Raw genomic sequence first — 20,944 nt, forward strand, 5'->3', positions numbered from 1 at the left:
AGGTCATGATCTCATGGTTTGTGGGTTCAAGCCCCGCGTGGGGCTCTGTGCTGACAGCCAGCTCAGAGCCTGGAGCCTGTTTCAGATTCTGTGTCTCCCTCTCTCTCTGACCTTCCCTTGCTCACACTGTCTCTCTCTCAGAAATAAATAAAACATTAAAAAATTAAAAAAAAAGAAAACTAGACACTGAAATATCAACTATAGCTATTTTGGGGCTACGTGATTGAATACAATTTTTTCTCCTTATTTTCCTTCTCTGTACTTTACAATTTTTGAAATGAGTTTAGATTGTTGGTAATTTTTAAAATCCATAAGAAACATTTTTCTTTAAGCTACTAACTAACTCTATGTTTTGCTTATGATTTTTTTTCCAGGCATCCAATACAAACATATTTAGTAAAGCATAGACATAAGAATGGTAAATGTAGCAGTTGGTCTTTATTTTCAATAAGACTTGGTTGAAATGTGCAACTAGTTCCATAAATGCAATGACAAAGATAAACATTTTCAAAAATTAATAGAAGTTTAGAGCCAAAGAGCATGAGCAATTGCCATTATAGAGTAATGAAATGAGTTTTATTCTTAAACAATTAAATCATTCTGCATAAATGGTTTCAAAGGCAAAAATTCTCTCCCTGGTTCAAAATTTGATATATGCTTATTAAATTAACCTTATTATCATGTTTAAATCCCCTTTCAGGGTTTTCAAAAAGCTTTAATTGGGACATGAAGTAAGATATGCATTTTACATCACAATAGAGGATACATGTATGTGTTATAACTCAAATAAGTTTAAGAAAAAATACTTACCTTTAATGTGTGCAATGCACTTTGATGTTTTATTTTAGATATTAAAAGAATAACTTATGCCAATAAATTTGAGAAACTAATAAAATGGATAAATTTCTTATAAAGTTTCTTGTAAAATTTCTATAAATTTCTTATATAACTGATACAAGTAGAAAATCTAACAAGTTCTCTATCCAATTAATTTTTTTAATTTAGAAACTTCCAATATATTTAAGAAAGAGCCCACATAAAAATTAGGATTATATGTAATGTAAGCTACACTCTGGAATGTGTAAAAGTTGTATTTGGCAGAAGGGAACTTAAAATCATGAAGTAACAATGAAATTTATATGTCTATATCTATATACACCACCAGCTGTATTTTCCTAGCCTGGGACTGTTGGGTAAAGCAAGGGGAAAGAAGAAATTAATATTAATTTGATATGTATAGTACAGGACACACTATGGCATAAATTTTGAATTAGAAGGGTAAATGATTTCTATAAGGAAATATATTCTTTCCTGTTTTTCTTGAGGCTTAAGATCCTGAAAGTCTAATTCAGTTTAATATATGGGAAGGCAACATGAAATTTCAAAGATAGGTGATGAATTTGTAAGCACCTGCCTCTCTTTTTTTTCCCCCGTCAGGCAAACATCCTAGTTTTATTTTTTTTCTTTTTCAAGTTTTTATTAAATTCCAGTTAATATTAATACCCAGTGTAATTTTAGTTTCAGTTGTAGAATTTAGTGATTCATCACTTACATACAACAGCTGGTACTCATCACAAGTGCCCTCCTTAATACACATTATCTATTTAACCCGTCCAACCCCCCACCTCCAGTAACCCTCAGCTTGTCCTGTATAGTTAAAAGTTTGTTTCTTGGTTAGCCTCTCTTTTCTTTCCCCTATATTCATCTGTTTTGTTTCTTGAATTCCACATATGAGTGAAATCATATGGTATTTGTCTTACTCTGACTGACTTATTTCGCTTAGCATAATACTCTCTAGCTCCATCCACATCATTGCAAATGGCAAGATTTCATTCTTTTTTTATGGCTGAGTAATATTTCATTGTATATATGTATGACCTCTTCTTTATCCATTCATCAGTTGATGAATGTTTGGGCTTTTTCCATAGTTTGGCTATGATGTTTTCTATTCATGTTGTAATAAATGCTTGTGGTGACCCATTACATTGATCTCTTAAGTACACTGAATGATTGTAACTGACAGTTTGAAACACACTGAATTAAAGAGTCATAACTGTAGATAATGCTCATGAGTTCTTGATGTTTCAATTTTAGATGTCTCAACTTACCTATGATTTTCTATTTCAGAGGATGTACATTTAGTCCTCTCTTATCTACACCATCTTTTGGTCCATGTCATATACTTACATATTTCAAATTCTCCACTCCAACCCACCCCGTGCTGCTTCACCTTTCTCCTAATATTGGTTAAGTCAATATCCAACATTTACATAATTATAACTATGTAAATGCTACTCATGGCTGAGCCATGAATACTCTGATCAATTTTCAGTACCTGCACAGGTTTTTGTCTCCTGGAGTTAGTTATTGTCATTCTTCATTTCCTTAGTTTCTTGTATGTTTACCTCATTTCTATTTCATAGATCTATATGGCTTCCCTTATACTAGTACCACACAGTCTTCTTTACTGTAGTTTTATATTTTGTTTTGAAATTGGTAAGAGTGAGGCCTCCAACTTTGCCCCTCTTTTCAAAAATGTTGTGACTATTTTGAGTCTCTTGCATTTCCTTATGAATTTTATTACCAGTTTATCCATTTACTTAAAAAAAGGCAACTTAGATTTTGATATATATTGTGGAAACTATAGATAGAATCGGAGAGTATTAACAATATTGAGTCATCCAATTCATAAGCACAGGATGTTCTTCCATTTATTTAGGTTTTTATTTTCACTCAACAATATTTTATAGTTTTCAGTGTCTAAGTCTTACATATCTTTTGTTAAATTTTTTCTAAGTATTCCATTCTTTTTGATGCTATTGTAAATGGGATTATTTTCCTAATTTCATTTTTTGGTTTTTCATTGCTAGTATATAAAAATACAATTATTTTTGTATATTGATCTTTTATCCTGCTACCTTGATAAATTGACCTGATTTGTAGTCTGAATAGTCTTTTAAGGGATTCCTTAGGATTCTGTAGACAAGATTATGTCATTTGCAAATGACATGAGATAGTTTGAATTGTTCCTTTCCAATATGGGTGTCTTTTATTTCATTTTCTTGCCTAATTGCCCTGACTAGAACTTTCAGTATAATGTTGAATAGAAGTGGTGATAGCCAACATCCTTGTCTGATTCTTGATCTTGGGGAGGGGGAAAGCTTTCAGACTTTAAGACCACTAAGTATGGTGTTATCTATAGGTATTTTATACACCTTCTCTATCAGGTAAGTTCTTTTCTATTCCTACTTTGTTGAATGTTCTTATCATGAAGGGGTGTTGAATTTTGTCAAATGCTTTTTCTGCATCTCTTGAGTTTGCCTTGACTTTTTGAATTTGCTAGAACTACCAGTTGAATAGAAGTTGTGAAAATGGGCATTATTGTCTTATTCCTGACCTTAAGGGGAAAGCATGCAGTCTCACCATTAAGTATGGTGTTAGCTGAGTTCTTGGTAGATACCCTTTATCTGACTGAGAAAGTTCCCTCCTATAGGAATAGTTTTGCTAAGCAAATTGGAAAGTTTGCTAAGCATTTTTTATCATAAAAGTTCATTGGATCTTGTCAAAGTCTTCGTGGCTATTGAGATGATCATGTGATTTTGTCTTTTATTCCATTAATGTGGTATATTATGTTGATTTTTATATGTTCATCAAACCCTACATTCCTCAGATAAATACTACTTCATCAAGGTATATAATCCTGTCTTTATGATCCTGGATTTGGCATGCTAGTATTTTCTTTTTTTTTTTTTAAATATTTTTATTTATTTCTAGGAGAGAGAGAGACAGTGTGAGCAGGGGAGGGTCAGAGAGAGAGGGAGATACAGACTCTGAAATAGGCTCCAGGCTCTGAGCTGGCAGTCAGCACAAAGCCCGACGCGGGGCCCGAACCCAGGAACCGCGAGATCATGACGTAAGCGAAAGTCAGACGCTTAACCGACTAAGCCACCCAGGCTCCCCTATGCTAGTATTTTCTTGAGTATTTTTGTATCTTTATTGATAAGGAATGTTGACATGTAGTATTTTTATTATAATGATATATCTGGTTGTCATTTCAAGGTAATACTGATCTCAAAGAATGATTTTTGAGGTCTTCCCACCTCTTCTACTTTTTGGAATAGTTTGTAAGGAATTAATATTATTTCTCTTTTAAATGTTTGCAAATTTTCACTAGTTAAGCCATCTCAGCCTGGGATTTTCTTATGGGAATTCTGTAAAATACTAATTTAGTTTCTTTACTTGTTGTAGGTCTATTCAGATTTTCTATTTCTTTTTGAGGCAGCTTTGGCCGTTGTGTCTTTCTGGGAATTTGTTTAATTCACCTAGATTACCTAATTTATTGGCATACAGTTGTTCATAATATTCCTTTTAGTTCTGTAAGGTCAGTAGTGATGCATTCTCTTTCACTCCTGACTTTAGATATTTGAGTCTTTTTTCTTTTTTTCTTGGCCAGTCCAGTTAAGGTTGTTTTTTTAGTTTTTCAATTTTCCTGCTCTTTGAAAAAGCCACTTTTGGCTTTGTCAATTTTCTCTAGTATTTTTTTAACACTTTATTTTATTTATTTTCACTCCAATCTTTATTCTTTACTTCTGCTTGCTTTATGCTTAGTTTGCTCTTCTTTGTTCAGTTTCTTAAAGATATCAATTTGAGATCTCTCTTGTTTTTATAATACGGGTATTCACAGCTATACATTTCCCTCTGAGCACTACCTTAGCTGCATCTCATACATTTTGGTATGTTGTGTTTTCTTTTTCATTTATCTCAAGGTGTTTACTAATTTTCTTTGTGATTACTTCTTTAAGCCACTGGTTATTCAGGAATGCAATATTTAATTTCCACACTTTTGTGAATTCCCCAAATTTCCTTCTGTTACTGATTTGTAATTTTATTCCATTATGATTGGAGAATATATTTGTATAATTTCAACCATTTTTTACATTTATTGAAGCTTGTTTTATTGCCTAGCATACAGTCTGTCTTGAGAAATGTTCCATGAGTGCTTGAGAAGAATTTTTATTCTACTGCTATTGGTTGGAACATTCTCTAGATGTCAGTTAAGTCAATTAGTCAATGACAGTATTGTTCCAGTTTTCTATCTAATTGCTGATTTTTTTTTGTCTACTTGTAGTATCCATCATTGAGAATAGAATATTCAAGTCTCCAACTATTATTGTTGGATTATTCATTTATCTATTCAATTTTGTCTGTTTTTTTCCCCATCACTTTGGGGATTTTTTGTTAGGTGCATATATGTTTTTAGTTGTTATAGTTTCTTGATGAATCATCCCTTTTATCATTATAAAATGCTTTAACCTTTTAAATATTTCTACAAGGTGTCATATTTCTCTCCATCCTACTACTCTAAAGCAGGTCTATATCATCTCTTGACCAAATGAAAAGTTGATGACATAATTCTCATGCTTAAAGTCTTTCTCCTAAATAATTACTAGATAAACTCTGTTAGGCCCAAGAGAGGAAATAATTTTTCCAAGATCAAATTAAGACAGTGACAGAGCTAGGACTACATCCCAGGCTTCCAAACTCTCAGTTGAATACCCCCTTTACTGTATGTACCACTGAGCTGGGTACTCTGGATTGACTTATTCAATATTCAATTAACTATCCTTCTTGTTTGAAAAGTTGGAAAGTCAAAAATTCCACTTTCTATACTCACTTGCAGCCAAAGTTCTGGACGTTAAATAGGGTCTATCAATCAGAATCAACTCCTCAAGATTTGGGAGGCATACGTGGCATCTTCCAGTTACATTTTGCCCCTTCCTGCTGGCAAGCAAATTGTGCAAACTTGCCACACAAATAACATTTTAATGTTCATTCACCAGCGTTGCTTGCCAATAATCAGTTATGGTGGTGACAGCAGCAGCTATGGTTTTTCATTTTGGCTTTGGTATATTCTGGAGTTCATGGATGCAGTTGTAGCCTCATAGATACTAGCAACTCTGGTTAGGCTGTTTTGTTTTGTTTTTAATTTTTGTTTTTGTTTGTTTTGACAGGTACTCTGTAAATTCTACCCTAGGTGGGGCCACCAGAACCATGATCCATGTTCTCAGTTCTAACGGGGACCCCGTTATCCTGGGCCTCAGGTTCACACTCATGATCTTAGACTGGAGCCTACAGATCCAGTGGCAACACTATAATCCCTCTTCTGGGAGTACTTAAGCCTTCAAGACCACATGTCGGATTTCCTAAACACTGTCCTAAGGGCCTGTAGGCTGAGAATCTCTGATATGAGCCCCTGACTCTCCTAAGACCGCTAAGTCAATTTCTGGGACTCTGGATCTCAGATTCAAACACACAGACACATCGAAGATGGCTTACACCAACTTGGAGCCTCCATCTATAGAACCCCATCAGATCTGGACCCCTACCTTTAATGTTGCCTATGCATAGGCTCAGTACAGGGCTCTTCAAGCCAGATGGGGATCTATTGAATTGGGAGGGGACTTAAAACCCTCAAGAATGGACCTTCATCTTCAATATTACTTTGGCTATTCGGGGTCTTTTGTAGTTCCATCCAAATTTTAGGATAGTTTGTTCTAGTTTTGAGGGAAATGCTGGTGCAATTTTGATTGGGAGGATTAGGAGGAATGTAATGGAGGACCATGGGGGAAAAGAAGGGGAAAAATAGTGGGGGAAGGGGAGGGAGGCAAACCATGAGAGACTCTCGAATGTTGAGAACAAACTGAGGGCTGATGGGGTGGGGGGAGGGGAAAGGGGGTGATGGACATGGAGGAGGGCACTTGTGGGGATGAGCACTGGGTGTTATATGGAAACCAATTTGACAATAAACTATTTTAAAAAAATAAAATGTGAAGGTTAAAAAAAATGGACCTTCAAGCCCCAGCCAGAGGATAGGTCCCTACTAGAAGGTCTCATTTTATTCCTCAATGTCCAGCTGCATATTTTGTGGGGAGAGGGTGGGCTCAAGGGCCAAGTGACCACTGGACCCCCTTTTTTCCCTCAGGAATCTTAAGTCTCAGTCATGTTCTCTGTTAGGTCATTTTTTTGAAAGGCAGTGGCCTCAGGGGAGGCAGGGGCCTGGGGCAGGGCCTGGGGAATGTGCTTGTAAAACTGAGACAGCAGTAGTAGTGGTGAGAGAACTCTGGTTGGTCAGTTCTATATTCTTCTAGGAGTTATTCCTTGAGATTCTGCCTAGAACCTGTTCCTCTTTTCCTTCCAAATAGTTTGTAAATATGTAATTTTCTATATTAAATTCTCTCCTACATCTAAAATACAGATGGGTTTTCTGCTCCTTGCAATGAATTCTGATTGATATAAATAAACATCTTCAAAATTATATTGTGACCTCCTTAAAAACATACACATCCTTTTAAGTGACACACCTTTGCTCTATAACCAGATATGTTTATTGCCCATACACAAGAGTAGATGTATTCTAGGCCTTAGTGTATCTTATATTCGCCCCCTGCCTGGACTTTGTTGCAACAGATCATTCTCCAAGTAATTTATCAGGGAGTCAATAAACAAATCAATCCTGTTACTTGGTCTCTTTGCCATTTTGTCCCCTATTCAAATTAATTAACTTTTTGCAATGAAATTAAAACCTTTATTAACATGAGTTTGTTACTGTACTATCTTCCCAATCTCTGCTTTCCTGCTGCCTCATTCCTCAAAATCACAAAGAACAGACAAGTTCTTGTGCCATCATGGAAAAATTATTGGACTGTGAGAAGACAAAGGTACTCACTTCCTCAGTTGTTTTACATCCTTGCAATGACTTTTGCAAAGTCAAATCCAGTTCCATGTCAGATTTAGTTGATGTACAATTTGACAAGGTAAAGCTGTATTCAAGGGATTAATAGAGTATTCTTTTTGGCTACATCTCCTCCCTGCACTCCAACCGCAATTAAGGGTATTCACAGGTTTCAGGAAATCCTCCATGTTAGTCAAGATTCCTCATAGAAGCAGAATCAACATGATACCTCTATCTATATATGAATATATATGACCATACCAATATGATATCTATCTATCTATATCTATATCTATATATCTACAACATGGTTATAATTATGTATCTATAATTATAAATATATATCTATATCTTTGTTGGAAGTCCAAAATCTGGGAATAGCTGGTGTTGCAGTTCAAGTCTAAAGGCTATCTGTTGGCAGAATTCTGTCTTGCTTGACAAAGGTTAGTCTTTTGTTCTAATTCAGGGCTTCAACTGACTGATGAGGCCACCCCAATTACGGGAGGCATTCTGCTTTACTCAAATCCCACAGATTTAAATGTTAATCTCATCCAAAAACACTGTCACAGAAACATCCAGGATAATATTTGATCACATATCTGGGCATCATGGCCCAGCAAAGTTGGCACATAAAATTAACCATTACAGCCTATACAAGAGGGTATAAGGTGAGGGAAAAGAGGGAAATAGAATGTTAGTCTAAAATGGGTGGATACAATAGAGGTCTCCAAATTTCTTCTTTACCGCTCCAGAGGAACTGCTTATGAACTGGGAAGTTCAGACAAATAGGTAGGCCCAGGAATCTAAATATTTTATAAGGTTCAAAATTTACAACTTGTGCCTCCTTTTAGAATTTCTCTTCAGATGGAACCATTGTAGATTAGGGAAGTATTGTCAAAAGGAAGAGAAGTGGAAAGAGCAAGTAACTCCATTTGTAAGAATTATTAAGTGCTGACCTCAATTTTAACAATATTTTTAAAAAATGAGTGCTGTCCATTTATTTAAAAAGATAAAGATGATAATTAGAAACATGGAAAAATAGTTAAAATGACACATTGTTACATGTATAAAAATAAAAATGGTGATGTTAAAACCTTACATATTTAAACAAAAATTTAAAGAACACAAAGATACACTAATAGGGATGAGGTTTCTTTTTGGAGGAATGAAAAATTCTAAAATGGTGGTGATGGCTATACAACTCTGTGAATACACTAAAATCCATTGCATTGTACACTTTAAGTTGGTACATTGTATGGCACGAAATTATATCTCAATAAAACTGCTGTAGCAACAAAAAAAGAACACAAAGAGCAACTGGGAGATTTGGCAGTGAAACAGTGAACTAAGAATAGAAGAGGGATTGACGAAGGAAGGATAGGCTGAAGAAGAGATGGTGATGGAAGCCGGTGGGAACAAGGGTAAGATACGAGTAGGAAGCAGATGGGATACAGCCCTAGGCCCTGGGGAAAAAGTGAAGGCCAGGGGGCTGGTTAACCTCTGAAAGGCGGTAGCGGGTGGGGGTGGGGAGAAGAGGGCGTACTCAGCGCATGCGCCAGAAGCACACTGCGGCGGTCCCGGAGAGGCAGCTCTTAACTGGCATCAGGGCTGCGGCTAGAGATGCGGCTGGTTCTCTGTCGGCTGTCCAGTTCCACCTTGGCGTGTGCAGCCACTCTGGATCCGTTGCTCTGTCCACCCTGTCTTGCTGCAGCGAGGGCTAAGAATTCATGCTACGACACTATTCAGCCTGGAGGTAAATTAACAACGTAGAAGAACACGGAGGCGGGAGGAGGGAACTAGGGCCGGGGAGACTCTTGATTTGTGTATTCTCCTGGTTCACGAGGGGAAAAAGTGAAGGACAGCACGGTCCTCCGACCTACAAAAGGATATTGAGCGTTTACTTTCCATTGTGAAAGATTACGGACTTCTTTCCTCTAATCAGGGTTGAGGCACAGGAGCGTCGGTATTTCCCATTACGTTCTCTGGTTAAAAATTTTGGGAGTTCATCTTACGTAGCAGGTGTATTTAAAGGGTGGGCCTTAGGAGTAGGCTCATCCAATTATGAGAGGTGTTGTTGTTGTTGTTGTTTTGCCTTTGTTCAGAGTGGTGGGTCTTATTACGGAATCTGAGGGTAAGCCAGCTCCTCCCTGGGGACTGGGTCAGCGTCCATCTAGATTTGCTCTCTGCCGTCACCTGCAATGCCGTCTTTCCCATATTCCATGTCCCTAGTTTATCACACCTGCCTCCATTAGGAAATGCTGATAGTGGCTCTCCTTGAGCACTGGGGCACAACTATGGCGAGAAACACGTCCAGATAGCATCAGGCATGTATATATAAGAAACCCAGGAGGAAGGAGGGCAGGGTCTAGGGGAGGACGGTCTTGGTGCGCATGTGTATTTGGGAGGTTGGGGGAGGCGCGGAATCACGCACACATATTTGAGAAGGCCTGATTTGAGGGGAAGGGGCCCCAGCTAGGGAGAGTGGGAGGTGAGCACGCGCAAGCTCGGGTGGGGGTGGGGAGGAGCGCCGAATGCGTATTTAAGAAAACAGAGTTTCCAGTACACAGCTGGCAGCCACGGTTGGGAGGGAAAGTGAAGGCGCGCATGCGTATTTAAGACGACATTGTGACGGTTGGCTTTAGGAGGGGAGAGGGGCGCATGCGTATTTCAGACGGAATGACGGGGAGGCGTGCACTGTAGGTGTAATTAAGATTGCAAAATGGCGAGGGGGGAGGTAAGTTGTCTTTGCTAGGCCATCTTGGGCTGGGGGGGCCTTGCAGAGAAGTACAGCTACCTTTCTGGTTGGGTGGAAGGATCTGCCGAGTTGGAGTTGCCCTAGGCTGTGGCCATATTCACCAGTAATTAACCTAGAATCTTAGTCCTTCAGTGGCCCATTGATAAATGTGGGTTTAAAATGCCGAGGTGATGATGACTGTATGAAAGGTTTCGACAGCTGGTGTATGTAAGAAATGCATAAAACGGGAGCATTGGAGACAGGCCACATTCCGGCAGTACACAGTTGGAGGGCCCCCTGACTGACTTTGGGCCGCTGTACTTGGCATTCGACACATTGTCTCATTCCTTCAGAGTTGCAGAACACAGCGATTGCAGTATTGTGAGAATCTACTGTTAACGTTGGTCAGGAGCCCTTGCTTTTCCCCCTTGCAGAACATAGGGGTGAGGATTTGGCTGTTTCCACGTCCATGTTACACTTTAAACCCAGGGTTTGGACAAATGGGAATGGTGGTGTGAAGGTGACCTAGGTTCATACCTTTTCCTCGAGATTATTTTTTTCTGCAAAACTTTAGCCTAAGGGGAAGAATTTTTTAGGTAGCCCTACTGTTGTGGATCTCAGAGGGCTGTCAGTGAGGATCTATTGTAAATCGCTAAAACTTAAATACGTAGCTGAAAGGGCACAGGATTGAAAATTGAGGAGACGGATCTTTTCCGATAATCCTAGCTGTAATCTCCTATTGGTCCTTTTCCTTCTCTGAGCCTATTTCTCTATTTATAATAATTATATTCAAACGTCTGTAGCACTTGAAACTATGTGCCAGGTACTGGTCTGTGTGCTTTCACACGTGCCTCAACTCATTTAGTACTCTCCACAATCTTCTGAAATAGCAGTACCGTTATTCATATTTTACAAATGAAAAATATGAGGGACATAGTAATTTGCCCAGGGCTTTACATCCATTTGAATGGCTGAAACTGGATTTTTGTCCAGATTGTATGGGTCCATAATGCTGTATTCTTAAACATTATGCTTTAATCCCCTAAAATGAGGGGGCAAACTTAAGGGACCCTCCTTTTATGATTTCAAATTTTGTTTTTAACTTACCTGTGCTGTTTAAGAAAGGAGACCTGTTTGCTCTTGGCTGCTTTTTACGGGTGCATCCTACAGCTTTACGTATGTAGAAGACACAGAGTAAAGAATTGTTGATTTGTAGCCTACTGGGGTGGCTGGCCATCCTTATCTACCCTTGTCTTCTATGCTTTTTGTTCTGCAGAGGGTTTAAAATGGCCGACTGCAGCATGCTGGACACACCCTTCTTGTTTTGCCTGATTTGAGATCTGGTCAAATGCTTTGAGTCTTTTAAGCTGCAGCAGATATTTTTTTTTTTACCCGTTATTAATATTGTGGTGTGTTAATACAAATGTCCAATAGTAAAGGAAAGGTTATTGTTTCTTTTCTTATAATAGAAGACTGAAAATACATGCATTTCTTTATTATTTGTTAGGATAGATTTACTGAAGTGGAATTACTATATCAATGTGTTTTTAACACTCAATATGTATTGATGAATTTCATTCCGAAAAGGTCATACCAAATTTTACTCACTTAAGTATTCAGTGGTGTTTGTTTTCAAAAAGGATGATATAGATAAAAACCAGTATTATTTTAATTTTGCATTTCTTTAGTTATTAGTGAGTTTGGACTCCTTCCTCTATATATTTCTTAGCAGTTTAATTTTCTTTCATGTGATATTACTTCATGGCTTACACTGCTTTATCTGTTGGAGTTTTAGTTGAGTGTTATTGTTATTATCTGTTTGAAAGTATTCTTCAAATAACGTCTATTACTCAGATTTCTGCATTGTTATATACTCCAGGTTATTTTTGCCTTTTAATTTTTGTTTACAAATGTTTGGTTTGTAGAGATTTGAAAGCAAGTGGTAAATTTGTCCATCTTCTATTTTGTGATTTTTCTTCCATTGTTTAAGTTTGCATAGTTTCCTCAATCTAGAAATTTGGTAAATCTGCATTTTAGCTTTGTCTGAGGATAACCATCAAGTATGGGGAAAAAGTATCTGTAGTTTTACCACCCAGAGATAACCAGTGTTATAAATGTGTTCACGTCTTTTCATTCCCTGCATTTTTCTACAGTTGATCATGTATTTATACTATTTTATGTTGTTTTGTGTTTAACATTATAACATTTTTCCATGCTAAACATTCTTTGCAATCGTCATCTAATGGTTTCATGATATCTTGTTGTATGGAAATAATTTAAGAAATTCAGTATTTTAAATTATTAGAATGAATGTCTTCATTTTCATTTAGTTTTTATTGTTTATCTTTTTTGAGTTATTTCTTTATAGAGTTCCAGAATTAGAATTGTTCATCAGAAAGTTTGAACATTGTAGAGATTTGCTATAGTAACATTCAAAAAAACTATGTCATTTTTTGTACCCAGCTATTTAGGAATTTAAAATATTTTTTGCTAACTTTATATGTAAAAGAATGGTAACTTTGTTTTATGATCCATTTCTCTGATTATTGGTGAGGCTGGATTCTCAAATGTTAATTATTAACTCTTTGTGAACTATTCAATTTGGGTCTGAATGTTACATATTTGTAAGAGCTGTATATTATGTGTTCTGTATAAGGATCTATTATCCCTTGTCATTTACTGCAAAGGATACATGTGATTTGTTGTACATATACTCCTAGTACATGTTGGCTTTGAATCTTAAAAAATGTTTGTGATTCCAAAGGCAACTGCTTTGTGGAATACATGTCAGATTCTTGGTAGCCATTTTGAGATAACATTTCTTTGTCCTTTAAATAGATAGCTATTTCTTTTTTATCTAAAAGGAGAGTTTCTTGAATGCTGCATAGCATTAGTGCACCCTGGCTGTGGATGTGGGAAGAAGACACAGGAACATTTTGTCCCTAATAAGAAGCCAACTTAGATAAGACACAAAACAGTAGTATCCTCGCCCCCATCCATTCTGGGACTGATCTTATTTTGAATATTTATGAGTGATCTGGGGGAGGGTATGGACATAGTGTAATGTCCACATATATAGATAACACTAAGCACTTTGGGGCCGTAAAATGCTGGTAGGAACGAACTGTAACACGTGAGAAGGCATTGTGAGTGTGGGCTGACCGTGGTAGAGTGAAACAGTGTAGGTAGGCAAGAGCAATATAATGACTTTAGGGGAAAATAATATGTTAAGCATATAAAATAGTGGCCTTAAAGACGCTGAATCCCAAGACAGGGATCCCAGTGTAAATGGCAACAATTTATTGATGTCATCAGCTCAATTTTCTGGTGCATAGACAAAAGAGCCATTAAAAACATGGGCCCTATTAAGAACAGTATGAGACACAGAAAAGTTCCATCCTGTCTTTGTATAAAACCATCTGAGCCAAATGACTCATAATATTTTCACAAGAAGTCTCTTACTATCATTCAGTTTTGAAAAGTGATTGGGAAAAGTACATTATTACATCATTTCATTTTTCTTATTTATTATGAGGTATATAATTTAAAGAATCTGTTTAATCATATTTATTAAGTAAACCTTTCTAAATTATTATTCCCAATACATGAGCTATATACTATCTCATATATATGTTTAATAACATTCTAATTCTTATATTTTCAGTGAATGGGGGAGGATTATAGGATTTAGAGGTGCCAACTGATTTGTTACGTATTGCTTTTTGCTATCCAGTTACACTGGGTTAATCCAGTTAGTCATAAGCTCCAATTTTTCAGCATTTTGTTAGTTGCAGATGTTAAACCAGGCTTAGGTATGTGGGGGAGAATGAGAGATTTATAATAAGCAAAACAAAATGACAACAGAGCCTGTATTGTAGAGGACGTAATGGAGAAGGTCCTTTTCTAGACATCTGTGCCTACCTTAAGTATGGGAATCCCATTTTACATCATGCCAGTATCTAGTTCCCAAACCTATATCTGATCAGATGTTAGGGAGAGCCTGGATATTTGAAATAGCCTAAAAGCATTTAACCTTTGATTTCTACAATTTGTTCTTCCCCTTTCTTGATGTTGCAGCCAGCAGCAGCCTGGAACAGCGCCCCCTGGAAAGAAATTTTACATCGGCCATTATAATACAACCTGATAAGTGTTACAGCACTTACCAGGTTGTATTGTAATTGTCTGTGTATATGCCTGTCTCCTTTCCTATGTTATCAGTTAGACTGTGAGCTCCTTGAGGGCAGGAACAGTGTCTTCTTCTCCAGAGCCCAGCCTGGCACATTAGTAGGCCTCAGTAAATGTTTATTGGATGAATAAATGCATGACTCATCAACAAACATTTATCGTGTGCCTGCTAAGGTGATCTCCACAGGCTCTGGACTATCAACTGTTTATTCAAAATGCATGTGGTCAGAAACTTGGTATTTCTTTCTAGCTATGTATCATAAGAGTTTTTCTGAGATAATGATATTTTTTTGTGTTTGGATTTCAGTCTTTGGTATTTACAGATGTCGCTACTGTTGCTGCTGCTGACAGCCTCTTCCTTGGTGGGACCTGGGTGATAGCTGCCAGATCATGAGCCTCATCCTCAATGCCCAGTGTTTGCTAAGTGGTTCCTGTTGGTAGACTCATCCCCTTTTCACTCCTCCTCAGATCATCCTTCAAATAGTGTTCCTAAGTAGGGCTCCACATTCTAGATCAAGGGTAGGGAAATGCAGCCCATGGACTGCCTGGTTTTGCAAATAAAGCTCTATTGGAACACATGTTATTTGTTGACATTTGGTCTGTGTCCTTTCTGGCCTGTAGTGGCAGCATTGAGTAGCTCCATCAGAGACCCAGTGGCCAGTAAAGCTTATCCTTAACAGAAAAAGATTGCCTACTCTGCTTTGGATGATTACTCAACAGTGGTAGGGGCATCTCCACTCACCAAAGATACTTCTGGTATCTCAGAAACTAATTTATTTACCTCATTCGTTACTGCTTATAACAAGTCTTTTTCCTATTTTACAGGTGAGCCAGCTAGAACACTTCAAACTAGATTGATTATAAGGCCTCCACCAGAGTCCTACAGTCAGTCAGTTATACCATGTACTTCAACATCAAGTTTTGAGCTTCATCTCTAGAAATTCCTTTTGTTATATACTAACCTGAAGAATGTGGCCATATCATACCCTTGGTGCCTTATGCCTTGACTCCCTCCTTCCTACACAGCTCTTTGCAATGAGAATATGGAAAATAACGCATTAATGTGAGATAAGGCAGAAAGGTAGGCTGAGGCAAATGTTTACAGGGTCTGAATGCTAATGCACAAAGAAATGGGGTTTCTGAAACATTCACTTGCTGAAACTTAATACAGTTAGGGAGCCTGGACTTCCAAGAGCTTAGGGCCTTCCCCTTTACCCTCCCTAACCTCCCACACTGTTGTCTTGGTTACCTGCCTGTAGGTATATTGTGATTCATTTCAGGTCATTAAAAGGTTGAGAGCTCCCAAGTCCAATTCAAGAAAGCTCCATCTAAAAAAGTAAAATGGAAAGAATATAGGATAGTTTCATTTTAGGAGTGAAATGAAAGGAAAGGCCTTACTTAACAGCGTTATTTTTCAAGCTGCTTGCTGGATTTTTTCCCCAGCATTCTATTATGAAAAATTTTAAATATACATATAGAAAAGCTAAAGAATTAAACTTTGAAAACCCATCTATCTACCAACTAGATGTTACAATTAACATTTTGCCATATTTGCTTTATTGCATATTCATCCATCTTTGTTGGGTAGGTTTTTAAAATGTTTGTTATCATCCATTTTGATCTCATCTGTATCTGACCTGCATGGTACCAAAAAAATAGTTTCTTTGGATTCTTATCTATAGTTCCCAAGTTGGCATGGATACTACTGCAGCCTAAGTATATATAAGGAGATCTGCTTGGCAGTGAGATTCCAGTGAGAAAAGCTATTTGGTTTCTGAAAGAAAATGGTTGCAGCTCACTGCTTAGTGGAAATGGTAGGAGAAAGAAAGATGGAAGTCCAGGTTCCAGTGTCAATGAATCTTCTAATTGTATATTGTTCTACATTCCATTCACTTCACTGCCTTGTGGGGGGCGGGGAGGGCAGGTGGTTTTATGAGCAGCTTCTGCTTGTTTCTTACCTTTTAGACTTGATGAAGGAAAAACAACAAAGTCACATCAAAATGCCACGGAGGTGATTTAGCATTAGCACAATTCCTTGGAATTTTACCAGATGAATTTCTAATTTGGAGTACTGTCAAATAATATTCTTATGGACCTTTTCTATTAGCGACAGCCTCAGAGTCCATTTAGGAAGCACCATGAACTGAAATCTTAATTTATCTTCATCATGAACATAATAATGGTAAACGTTTCCTGTTTGTGTCTGTCTCCCTTCATTTAAGCTCAAGGGCAGAGACTGTATCTTACTCATCTTTGTAATTCTCTTAGTAATAAATGTTTGTATTCATAACAAACTATGTTATTGTGTTTAATAACCATCACATGGGCAAATATTAAAATATGTTACACTAGGGTTGGTGGCATTACCCAATTTCAGTGTAATTCTTTGTAGGGGCAGTTTGGCAGTATATATTAGTGGGGAGAATGAATATTGTCTGATTTTGACCATGCAATTTCATTTCTAGGGCTATACCCCAAAATATTCTAAAGAAATATTCCACAATAAAAAATGGAAAAGATTACCTATTGATGAATAATAATTTGGGTAAATAAATTTTGATGTATTTATGTAATATTATGACATGGAATTAAAAATAAAAATGTTAAAAAAATAGTCTTATAGATGAATATTTTACTTAGAAAGGTGTATCAAGTATATTAATTGAAAATAAGGCTAGAGGGCAATAATATGGTTTTCACCTAATGTTTGTAAAATAAAAGTTAATGTTTGTGTACATGAAATTAGTTGGAAGAACATACTTGAGTGTTAAACTCACTGGGATTCTATCATTTTTACTTCCTATCCTTAATATATTTCTGGAATTTTTTTCTCACAGTATGCATTTATGACTTTAAAAGTTAGAAGAACACTGAAAATATTTCCATTTTGAAATTTGTTGACCTAAATAGAAGCAGAATAAATTGGGTGGTAAGGGGGCCGGAAACTGGAACAGTTTCGTTTGGAAAAGAGCTAGATGTAGTGGGGGAAGGGAGTGGTGGAAAGAAAATCTGTCTTCAGAGAAAGTCCCTAACTACCAGCTACTCTATTCTTGGCTCCTTAGGGAAGGCATTTCATGCATCAGGGTTTATATTTACCATTTATTTCCCAGTTCTGCCCTGTAGAAATTTCTTTCCCATTCTTGTCCGTCTGAGTTGTATGTAATAAGCTAAATAATTGCTGGTGGCAGCAGCTGCTTGTAGGTGTGCAGATCTTACTCTAGTAATAGCTGCTTTGCTTTATCTAATGAAGAGATGGCTCAAACTCATCAAGACTCCTGCTCCCCTCCCCCAATGCTTGCTGACATGAAATCTTTACCATTTATGCTGGGAGAACTTTCTCCCTGGCTTTCATGATTATTAGTAGATTATAAGACATTTTTGCTGGTGGGTAATGAAACAGTTAAAAATGAGCCCTGAGAAACTGCCTCTTGGGTTTTCCTGGGATTTGAGGGTTGTTTGCATCTCACTGGGTGACAGGAAATCTGGTTGCATTAGCTCACGTACCAACATCTAATGATATTAATAGTTTGGACTGGATTGCTTTTCATGCTAAGCAGCTAGGGACTGGGAAAGTTAGAGGCAATAGGCTGCTTCCTTAAAAAGAAAGGACTCTTGGGGATATTAGTCTTATCCTGTGTGGGTCTTAGGTCTCAGAGACCCTGTCCTCCTAGTGGTTGAGTTTTGGAGATAGGGGAGTAGCCACTGGCGTACCTATCTCCCTTTGATCATTTTGGTAACTCAGGCAGCTGATAAGGCAATAGATATGTTCAGTTCCTTTTTACATACAGGTAAGGTGAGTCCTGGTGGAAGTTGGAATTGTAAATGATAGCCCAGAGCCCAGGGTTTTGTTACCTTTCATCATTAGTATGAACCAAATGCCATCCAATGACTAGCTAGATGGAGGTTTCATTTACCTTTAGGGAGTTCTTTTAGCTAGGAATACAGAATGGAGGGTCCTATCTTCCAGACATAGAAGGGCCCCTAAAAAATCAAGTTTATGCCCATTCAAAGGTAAAGATATTGAGGTCTAAAGAGGGTAAAGACTTGGAGGCAGCTAGGAAAATTAAGCATCATACTTAATATCTGAGTTCTAACACTTTGATACAGCCAGTTGGTGCCTGTGTATGCAAGTTACCTCATTTTAAATGGATGGAAGAATTCTTATAAATAATAATTGTAGACATTGAAACAGTCTGCCAGATAGAGAATATAATTAACACTAATTAGTAATGCTTATTACCAAGAGCAAAATCTGAGATCCATGGTATGGGCGGGATGACTTGACTGACATGGTAAAAGTAAATTAAAGCTAGATCTCAAAACTTGGCTATTCCGTGTTACATTTGTTTCTTCTTCCTTCCCTCTATCCTGCAGGTGACACCAAATGTGATCAGAAGTCATGCCACTGGTGAAGAGGTATACTGAGCCTGGCCTGGCCCAGTGAGGTTACTAGAGAATTAGGAAAGGCTTAAATCGGTATCCTGCACATGGTTATCAAATCATTGTGAAGTCTTGGTAAGTGGTTAGTGGTTTTGGTGGGCTAGCACAGTTAGTGGGAAGGGACAGGGAAGGTAGTCTTGATAGATATTAGGCAATTAGTTGATATTTTCCCCATCATGGTATGAATAAAAGGAATCTTAAAATATTCAGACTACACTAGAAAGTAATGATCCTAACCTTTCATTTTTTTTAAGTTTCTTTTTTAAATTTTTTTGAGAGAGATCGAGAGTGTGAGCACAAGTTGGGGAGGGGCAGAAAGAGAGGGAGAGAGTATCCCAAGCCGGCTCACAGCCCGATGCAGGGCTTGAACTTGCAAACTCTGATATCATAACCTGAGCTGAAATCAAGAGTCAGGTGCTTAACTGACTGAGCCACCCAGGTGCCCCCAACCTTTAATTTTTTCATCCTCTCATTTTGCATATCTTGCCCAAGATTATAGCTAATTAGTGTAGGAAATGGATTTGAATTTAAGCCAGTACTGTGTCTTTTACCCTGTGCTTCCTCTAAGTTTGATCTAAGTCTAAGGAGGCCATAGTCTTTATTTCACACTGAAAGAGGTTTTTTTTTTTTAAGTTTATTTATTTGGAGAGAGACAGAGACAGCACAAGTCGGGGAGAGGCAGAAAGAGGGAAAGAGAGAGTATCCCAAGCAAGCTCTGTTCTGCCAGCATAGAGCCCAATGCAGGGCTCAAACTCAAAAAACTGTGGGATCGTGACCTGAGCCAAAACTGAGTTAGATGCTTAACCGACTGAGCTACCTGGGTGTTCTTCACATTGGAAGATTTTTATCATAGCCTCTGAGATTATTCTTTCCCAATGAAGGAGATTTTCATGGTATAAAATATTTTTATGCAGACAGTCACCTGGAATGCTTGTTAAAAATGCAGATTCCTGGATAGCCAGGAACCTTGTCATTGGTCAAGAGCAACACTAAGACCCACCTGTCACTTATATTGAGGCTTCCTGCCCAGTGGGTTCATCAGCAAGCCAGAATGAATCACCATTGCCATGGATGTCCTTGTGAGGCAGCTAGGAAGCGTTGGTAAGCTGCCAGTGGTTTGGGTGGGGCTTCCCCGTTGGTAGTAGAGAAGAAATGGTTGTGATGCAGCACTTCCCCCCTTAAACAGACAGTTGCTAAATGCTTACTAGTTGCCAGAGACTATTCTAGATATTAACAAAGTTCTGCTATCATGGAACTTTCATTCTTGTGAGAGTAGACAAAGGAACAAAGAACTAGGGGAAGCATAAAGTATCATACATGTTATATCAGAAGTTTTTCCATTATGGTATGAAAATTGTGTTAAAAATGGGTAGGTTAGACCAAGCAACACCTTGTGTATTTTCCCCACTTCCTATGCTTCCTTTTAATACCTACTCCTGTCTTTTAGTGCAGTGGAGGCTGACCAAGCTGAGTATGGGAGGGTCATAGGTGATGAAAGCAATCTTTTTCTTTTTGTAATCCCTCACTAGGCTGAATTATGAAGGATGTCTTTTGAAAAGTGTTATGGAGAGTCTACCAGCTCTCCCACATGACTGAACATGTAGCAGAAGAGAAGGACCCTCTCAGTGATTAAGGTAAGTAGGGGAGGAAAGGATGACTTTACCCTGACTACTATCAGGGAAGCTCTTAGAAATGTCATTTCTGGGAGCCAATACTTTTATTTTCTTTTTAAATTTTATTTATTTCTGTATTTACATATTTATTTCTTACTTATATTCAAGTTAATTAGCATACAGTGTAATTATAGTTTCAGGAATAGAACCCAGTAATTCATCTCTTACATATGGCACTCA

General features: G+C 37.6%; 1 long non-coding RNA gene across 6 annotated transcripts in view; it reads left to right on the forward strand.

Moving 5' to 3' along the window:
• Positions 1-9,316: 9,316 nt before the first annotated feature.
• The window catches only part of LOC120224128, a 53,110-nt gene continuing 41,482 nt past the window's right edge, over positions 9,317-20,944 (forward strand). For 4 of the 6 annotated variants that reach the window (XR_005526471.1, XR_005526474.1, XR_005526472.1 and 1 more), the window contains exons 1-4: positions 9,317-9,485; positions 19,026-19,166; positions 20,006-20,192; positions 20,621-20,725. This is a non-coding gene — a long non-coding RNA (uncharacterized LOC120224128). Of the gene's footprint in view, positions 9,486-15,480; positions 15,733-19,025; positions 19,167-20,005; positions 20,193-20,620; positions 20,726-20,944 lie in introns of those variants that run through there. The other 2 variants (XR_005526473.1, XR_005526475.1) reach the window with 2 other exon arrangements.

Source organism: Hyaena hyaena, unplaced genomic scaffold, assembly GCF_003009895.1.
Source record: "Hyaena hyaena isolate Hyena2069 unplaced genomic scaffold, ASM300989v1 scaffold_1115, whole genome shotgun sequence".
In the NCBI taxonomy this organism is placed as follows: Eukaryota; Metazoa; Chordata; class Mammalia; order Carnivora; family Hyaenidae; genus Hyaena; species Hyaena hyaena.